We start from the raw sequence: 8,554 nt of genomic DNA on the forward strand, positions 1-8,554 counted from the left end.
AAGAACTTTTCCTTTGCGTTCACAACTTGGCTAACTGTTAAGCACAAGAGACCTAGCTTTTGGCCTATCTTGACATTCCACATCCTTCCCTCACTAAGCTTAATCATTTCCAGTTTTTGATTTAAAGTGAGAGACATGCAACCCTTCCTTTCACTTGAACACTTAGAGGCCCTTGTAGGGTTATTAACTGGCCTAATTTCAATATTGTTGTGTCTCAGGGGATAGAGAGGCATGAGGAGAGGGAAAGGGACTGGAAAGTGGCTGATGGGTAAGCTATCCAAACATAAGCAACATTTATCAGTTAAGTTCACTGTCTTACATGGGCACAGTTTGTGGTGCCCCAAAACAATTACAATAGTAGTATCAAAGATCACTGACCACAGATCACCATAACAAATATAGTAATAATGAAAAAGTGAAATATTGCAAAAATTACCAAAATGTGGCTTAGGGACACAAAGTGAGCAAATGCTGTTGGAAAAATAGCACCTAGAAACTTACTCTACATTGGGTTGCTATAAACCTTCAACTTGTGAAAATGCAGTATCTGTGAAGCACAATAAAACAAGGTATGCCTGTACATGAAAACTGAGAAAGGAATCAGAATTAAGAATTGAAGAGTGAAGTAGTCATAGGGCAACAACACTAGTGTTTAACTGAAACTAGCATTGTTTTCAATTAAACATTTCAGTTAAACAGAGGTCAAAAAATTATTTTAATTTTAATTATAATGTACAGCACAAATGTCAAAATGATTCCTAAGAGAAAGCACCAAATGTTCAAAATAATGTTTTAGTCTCAAGTAGGTGAAGCTAAACATTTACACTGTATTAACAAAATGATGAAGGGCAGGGGGTGGGTGGGGAGAAAGAAGTAGAAGTTTGTTAAATGCCTTATCTTAAAGAAATGTTCTACAGATGAGTTGTTTATTTTTACTCTTATTAATTTTCAAGTTATAAGAGTAGTTATGTTTGTTATACATATCACTTGAAAATAGCTTCTATTTACTGATTTAATTTTTTTTTCTCTGTACCTACTTTTTGTTTTTCCAGTATTTCTGAAATGAGACAGTTTATAAGGACTTATTTCAGCTATTACTTGGATATATTCTGCAAAATGAAATTCTAATAGTGCTTTCTCTAAGTACATGAAACTTTGAATTTTTATTCAATCAGGATTCAATGATGAAATCTAAAACCAAAATTTAATTTGTATTTTCCCCCAAGAATCTGTTGTTAAAGCTGCCAATTATAAGTAAAATAGTCAAATAGACTAACAAATGAAGAATGAAGAGGAATAATGTATGGATCAAGGACGATTGTACATGTTGGTTTTGTCTGTGGTATTATTGAGACTTACCAACATGGGGGAAAATGAATCTCACTGGGGTGCTAAGTTATCATTAAACCAGAGGAAGAAGGAGGAGGCCTGGCTAGTCTCTGCTGAAAGATTTAGTCAGGGTATGTGTGGAAGCACATGGGAAAGAGTGTCAAGAGATGGGTCACCAGCAAGCCTATATTCCCGACTGAGGCCCAGAATGTCTTCTAGAGATTGCCCTAACTCCCCCAGATTCAGTTTATGGGTTTAAAAGTTAGCTTCCTCTTGTCCACATATCACAGGTACTCTAAATGAGTACTGAGCTGGAGGATAGGCTACCTAAGCTGCTCTTGAGTCATCTCTTAACTAATGATAGGAAGGAAATGAACACTATCTAGGAAAGTACAAAATGAGCATAATGGCAAGCAATGATGTGCCTTTTGCTGAAGCAGTAACTTCACTGGGCTCGGAAAGGATATGAGGAAATCCTTGGGGAAAAAAACACGTTTCAAGAATCTTAAGTAAGCCAGCAATTCCACATGCATATGGCCATTTTATTTTTAAAGAGACAAAAAAAAAAAAAAAAAAAGAGGAACTGCCCTTTCAAATATATAAAGCAATTGGATTCTTCGTATACAATACCACTTTAAAAAAAAGTATCTTTATTTACATGTATTAGGAACAATAACGAAAAGCTTAAAAGTAGAGTGCTTAAAAATGAGTTGAAGAATATTCTTGACACATTTGAGGTTGCCTAATCATGCTTTTGAAATATTTTGAAATGATATAGGCAATGTAAAAATGAAAGTCTTCATTTTTTTTGGAAAAACTGTATCAAATATGTTTTTAAAAGAACATTTCTGCCTATTTGAGAACTTCTTGCATTTTATTACCAGACCAAATATGAAAAAATACAAACTAACTCCAACTTATCGATTAATTCAAAAATTCAGGTTTTGGGGGTTTTTTGGCTGTGCTCCACGGCTTGTGGGAATCCTCGTTCCCTAACCAGGGACTGAACTTGGGCCCTCGGCAGCAAAAGTGTGGAGTCCCAACCACCGGACCACCAGGGAATTCCCAAAAATTCAGTAATATTTTTATCATTAACTATGAAACGTGCTGAGGTTCTACCCTCGTGAAGCTGGCATGGCAACTATAACAAAACAATCCCTAAAGTTAAAAATCTACCTCAAAAGGAAAGTATCCAAAATGATGGTACTTGTGCTAGGGTGATCAGTTTATGGGTGATCTTTTCCCCTTTTTTATTTTCTCAGTTTCGTGTAATGTGAATATTATCCTTAAGGTACCACTGATTGAGATCAGTGTGCTAATAGGTGCTTTATAAACATTGTTTCATTAATCTTAGTGATTAATAACAATCCCTATTTTACACTTGTAGAAACTACAGCTTAAAAAATTAAAAATCATACCTCAAGCACTTATCATGGAGTAATTTGAAACCTAGTTGGTTTTACCTCGAATGCTCACAACCACTATGAAATTTTAGCAAATCACAGAACCTTTCAAGCAATATTTATTTCCCTTGAATACGATATAATATGTTAAAAGATAAAGTAAGAGAAAATTTTCCTGGACTTGAACTTTGTAAATTAAAATGTTTTTGTGAGAAACATAGCAATTCTTTATTTTCTTTAAATCAACTCGATGTCCAACTCTTCCCTTCCCATTGGGCTGCTGGGCAGCTCATTCATCATTCTTTAAGCTCTTCCTCTTCAAGGTTGCACCAGGGATCCAATATTATAAACAAGTTTCAAGGGGTTCTTGAGATCTATGGATATTGGTTATCTGTTTCCACTGGTTAGTACTGAAATGTCCATTGTCCAAGCCACGCATTCCATTCAGGTCTGGGTAACTCTACAGCTTTTTTGATTATGTTTTAGGCATAGAGGTCTTTGGAGAGACTGGAAACTTGTAGCCATTCTTCTGTGGGGTCTTGTAATCTCTTTGGGGCATTGTCAGAGAACAGGAAGTAGGTCACTTGCCCACCCCACTCCCCACCAAAACAGCTGTAAAATGTAAAACCTCTGTTGGTGTTGTATGAAACCATCATTTTCCCCAAACATTTGCTAATCCTTGTGAGAGGTAAGAAAGGGTTAACTTGTCCAAAACTGATCTCCTGTAGATTGGCTTCCCAAAGAGAGCTGGGCTTCTGCAAAGCTCCATGGAAACTGGCTATGACCTATGTTTAAGGCCACCAATACTTGGCAGTCTCAAGGCTTGGACCCCAGTTGCTCACTCCATCATGCCAGTTGAGGGGCCACTGCTTCAACTATGAAAGCACGGGGGCAGATTCTTTGCTGACTTGCCACTATGTGCACCTATCAGACTCCCAAGAAAGGGCATTCCTTCCAACTGTGAACACCAAACTGGCAGCTTAGAACTGTAGCAAAGGTTCTGCATATGATGTTGCTATTGAAACTTGGTTTTTAATCCCTGCAGAGAAGGGGTTGGCCTTTCTCAATCCCGCTGCATAAAAGCATCATAGCCCAAGGATCTGAGTTGTTTTCCTAGACCCCAGAGTTGGGCTCTACTAGATTGCTGTGAGGTGTTCCAGGGTAGCTGCTCCTGTCCCTTGAAAGTTTCCCAGGAAAAGCTGCTGAAGAGAGCCTGGCATGTGAAGTGTGTGGCCACTTGAACCTGTTTACACAATATTTTGACATCATCAAATTAAAAAAAATTTCATTGCTAACCTGAAGGGTATAAAATGATATATATTGTGCTTTTAATATCCATTCCCTTGGCTATTAATGGACTGAGTGTCTTTCCTTATGTTTATTGATCATTTTTGTTTCCTCCTCTGTGAAATTCTTGTTCAGTCTTTGCCTTTTTCTTATTAATTGGTAGAAGTTTACTGAAAACCAATCTTTCGTTTCTTATATGTGGTTCAAACCTTCTTGCCCATTGTTTCTCTTCTAACTTTATTTATGTTATCTGTGTTTGCAAAGAATTTACATTTTCACTCCTGATTTTTTCCAAGCTTTGATACGATATTTTCTTTCTTTCTTTTTGAATCTGATCTTATTTATTTGTTACTCTTAGAAAATCTTATTTTTGACTTGACTCAGACTAGCATAGAAGCTCTTAGAGAGAGTAGCCTCTGTCTCTTGGAAATGTTCCTGGCATTTCTCCTTGGTCTTCCATTCTCTTGATCAAAAGTTTAGCGTATTCTTCAACCTCTTCCTTCTTTTTATTAGTAAGCTGTTTCTTCAGAGCAGTGTGTAGAATGCATGGAGTAACAGGACATAGAATTTGGACACTCTGGTTCTGGGTTTCTTAATTTCTTTGTGCAGTGATTTTCTAACAGCATCTTGATGGACATCATCTTTTTAGAGAGATTGAAAACTTTACAGATGCTTTTAGCCTTTTGGGGCCTAAGCAATGAGGCACAGCAGTATCCTTTCAGGAATTTCCTACTCTCCCTTTTAAAAAATAACCAAGTTAAGAACACTCAAATTACCATTTCTTTCTCCTATTCTCCTTGGTCTATCACAGGAAAACCCCCTACTCAGTAGCAGATGAACGTGACCATGGATCAGGACACACTGGATCATAGGGAAACCTTGTTTGTCATTCCCACCACTGATTCAAGCCACATAACCCTTCCATTTTTCACTCAGAGCATCATCAGCAACTTCTGTGTCCATAGGCTTCTTTAACAAAGGTATGAAGTTTTTGTTCATTGTCTATTTCAGTGAGTTTCTGGCGGCTAGTGACTGGGAAGAAGATACCTATCTTCATCCTGAAGGAGCTGCTTTTCCTCTGAGATGCCTTGTGAAAGAGGGAGCCAATCTTATATTTCTAAGTATGTGTTGGACATCTTTCAAAATGAAGTCGTCTTACCTATCTCTTATGACCTCTCCTTCCAAACTTTTCTGTCTTGCATGATCCCAAACTACTGTTGTACATAATGACTTGAAACAAAGTCAATTTTGACTTATTTTCCCTTTTTTTTTTTTTTTTAACCTTTAGGCCCTTTCTAAAGACAATAAGTCAAAACACATTTGATGCCAAACAAACACACCACGATGTTACTCCTTTGGCTTTTTTTCAAAGTTGGTAGAGAAAATATTTTATTGTTATTTTTCTTGCAACATGTTCCCTGGGTTCTAAGTTCAGTTGGGGAAGAAAAATGCTTATGCAAATAAACTATCATGTGCCAGTTTTTAGTGAATGAAAGCTATACTGTAAAATGTTTCTATGATTACTTAATATGCAAATAAACTCCTGTATTTACCTTTCCAAAAGAAGGGGTTCTTGGCAAGCCTCCTTTCTTGACCTTTTAATAGAACAGTGTTGTGAGTATGAAGGTGCTCTGGAAAGGGCCAGCACTCACTGTAGCTTTTTCTCCTGGCTCCCCGTTTTCCTATGTGGTTACCTCCAGTCCCATCTATGGGAATTTCTGTGAAAATTTACTATATGTTACCTTTCTACATGAGGCATACAACCATCAAAATTTTATTTCTCAGTAGCCAACTAGGTAGAAGAAAAATCAGCTGTGATTGTAATTTTAATGCAGCAGAATTTACATTGTTTCCAGGCTGTCTGCCAATTTGTTATTTAGGAAAGTTAACCCAGATGCAGCTTAATCAGTTTGTCTTTTTATTTTAATCATAAAATATTCTCTTGTCAAGATCAGATGAAGGGTAATAATATCCCCTTAATGGTTTTGCACACCAGACAGGAGTCAGTCCCTAACTTCAGTGAATAGGAACCAGCTGGAGGTCCTAATGGGTCCTTCTCTGCCCCCACCCATGGTCTAATGCAGTCACATTCTCTCCTCTCCCATCCAACCTGTTTCTGTTGGCTTCAGCAAATCCATCAGTAGCTGGGGTATGTGGCCTCTTGACCAAATAGCTTGGGAAGCAAAATCTGACCTCATTGTGATACGTCTTCCCCTGACCCATAAAAGTTTTCATTATATTAAAAGTATCTTGGGATTTCCCTGGTGGCTCAGTGGTTTAGAATCTGCCTGCCAATGCAGGGGACATGGGTTTGAGCCCTGGTCCGGGAAGATCCCACATACCACGGAGCAGCTAAGCCCATGCACCGCAACTACTGAGCCTACAATCTAGAGCCCATGAGCCACAACTACTGAGCCTGCGCCTAGAGCCCATGCTCCGCAACAAAGAGAAGCCACAACAATGAGAAGCCCACACACCTCAACGAAGAGTAGCCCCCGCTTGCTACAACTAGAGAAAGTCTGGGAGCAGCAACAAAGACGCAACACAGCCATAAATAAATAAATAAATTTACTTTAAAAAGAGTGTCTTGATGAATAGATTTGAATCTTACACTCTCACAGAACATTGGGATCACAACTTATGTTGCACAATTTACAAAGCTGGTTCCTGAAGCCATCACATTTTACGTTCTATCATGTTTCTGTCAGTTAAAATGTGTGTGTGCGTGTGTGTATGCAAAACACTAGAACATTGTGATATCATACTGGAATACCAGAAGTTTGTTGTGAGACAGGGTAATGTTGTGGCCCCTGCTCCCAGGTGTCCACCTAGAAATGAGACTGTAGCGGCATTGATAAGCCGAGTGTGTAATGCAAAAATCAAGAGACAGAATAGGTCCCAAACACGTTGATTATTTTCCCGTAAAAGAATAAAAGCTTCAGGGTCCATTTTATATCCTCTACCAAAATATAAATGCTACAACTCATTCCACGTTCCTTTCTTCACTACCAGTCCTCACACCCTTCCACCAGCCCCACCATAGCAGGTAATTATATGATGTGTGTGTCCTGGATCTGTTTGCTCTCACACCCCTTCCCTGCCCTCCCCCTGCTCTGCTCTGTGTCAAGAGGCAGCTCTGGTTCCCATGCTTTTTAGACTGGATTGTGGAGGGGGCAATAGGGAGGAATAAGCCAGGGTATCTCTCTTCCTCCTTCCCTGCCAGCAGCTTTATGAATCCAACTCTTGGCAGGTGGGCCAAACTATGGTTCCAGCTTCCACTAGTGCTGGGAACACTGCCTTTGCCTTTTATCCCGTCAGTTGTGGGCGAGGGTGGCTTCCTGCTGTTGTTAATCTTTGGGTTGCCCCAGTGTCCCTTGTTTGGTGTCTCAGCTCTTTCATCACCCACGGAATCAATTTTCTGCATTAAAGTCTCTTTAACTACTCAGGTGGTTTCTGTTTCCTGACTAGACTTTGATGATACACATAATTTCCTCAGTACATATGAAATAACCTTTCAGACTTTTTTTTTCTAAATCTCTATAAAGACTGAAAATTATTCAGTCACCCACAGAGGGCAAATCCAAAAATAAAACTGCCAAGGGGGAAGCCCAAGAATGTGCAACTTTTTAATTTACTCTGATACATCTGTTGACTTGCTCTATTTAGAATATATTTATTTAAATTAAATATTTCCTCATTAAAGATGATGTAGAAAATGAATCTCCACTTTAATAAATTTCAAGAAGTTGAAATATTGCTTTTTACCTATTCGTATCATTTCTCTGGTTAAACTTTACTGATGGTTAGATTTTTACTTTTACAAAGAGAATTATTTCAGTAGTTTGTGGAGAAGGAAAAATCAGCATATAACATTTTGCATTACTTTTCTCTGGTTAACTGCTACAAAATGTGAACCTAGTAACAGTAAAAGTAGCTTCCAAGGTTTCCCACTTAATTTCAAACTGAAGCAATGACTTAGAGTAGAGCCCTTTCATCTTTCTTCTATTTGACATTAAATATTGACTTTCAGTAAATTGCATCTTGACATTATTCCTCTGTTTTTCAGTGTAAGATGACAGACATTTTTATAAAATAAGAAATAATATTTGTTGTGTATATGTGTGTGTGTTTGTCTGTGCACATCTGTGTGTCACACTTTCTGTTTGTTGCTGTATATTCCCCCTGAAAAAAATGGTGAGAGTTCCAAGGAAAAAAAGGCACTGATAAGGAAGAGTTAGATATGACATTGTAATAAAAATAGTTAGAATCTGAAATACCTTTTGTAACCATTTAAATGGCTTCCATTCTCCCTTTTCCTTTATTTCTAAAACAAAAACTCTAAGCCTAGTTTTTTTTTTGTTTTTTTAAACATCTTTATTAGAGTATAACTGCTTTACAAAGGTGTGTTAGTTTCTGCTTTATAACAAAGTGAATCAGCTATACATATACATATATCCCCATATCTCCTCCCTCTTGTGTCTCCCTCCCTCCCACCCTCCCTATCCCACCCCTCCAGGCTGTCACAAAACACCTAG

General features: G+C 38.0%; 1 pseudogene; it reads right to left on the reverse strand.

Moving 5' to 3' along the window:
• Window positions 1-4,399: 4,399 nt before the first annotated feature.
• LOC101317761 (small ribosomal subunit protein eS6-like) lies at window positions 4,400-5,076 on the reverse strand (annotated as a pseudogene).
• Between the last annotated feature and the right edge of the window lie 3,478 nt (window positions 5,077-8,554).

The sequence above is a fragment of the Tursiops truncatus genome, chromosome 2 (assembly GCF_011762595.2).
Source record: "Tursiops truncatus isolate mTurTru1 chromosome 2, mTurTru1.mat.Y, whole genome shotgun sequence".
Taxonomy (NCBI): Eukaryota; Metazoa; Chordata; class Mammalia; order Artiodactyla; family Delphinidae; genus Tursiops; species Tursiops truncatus.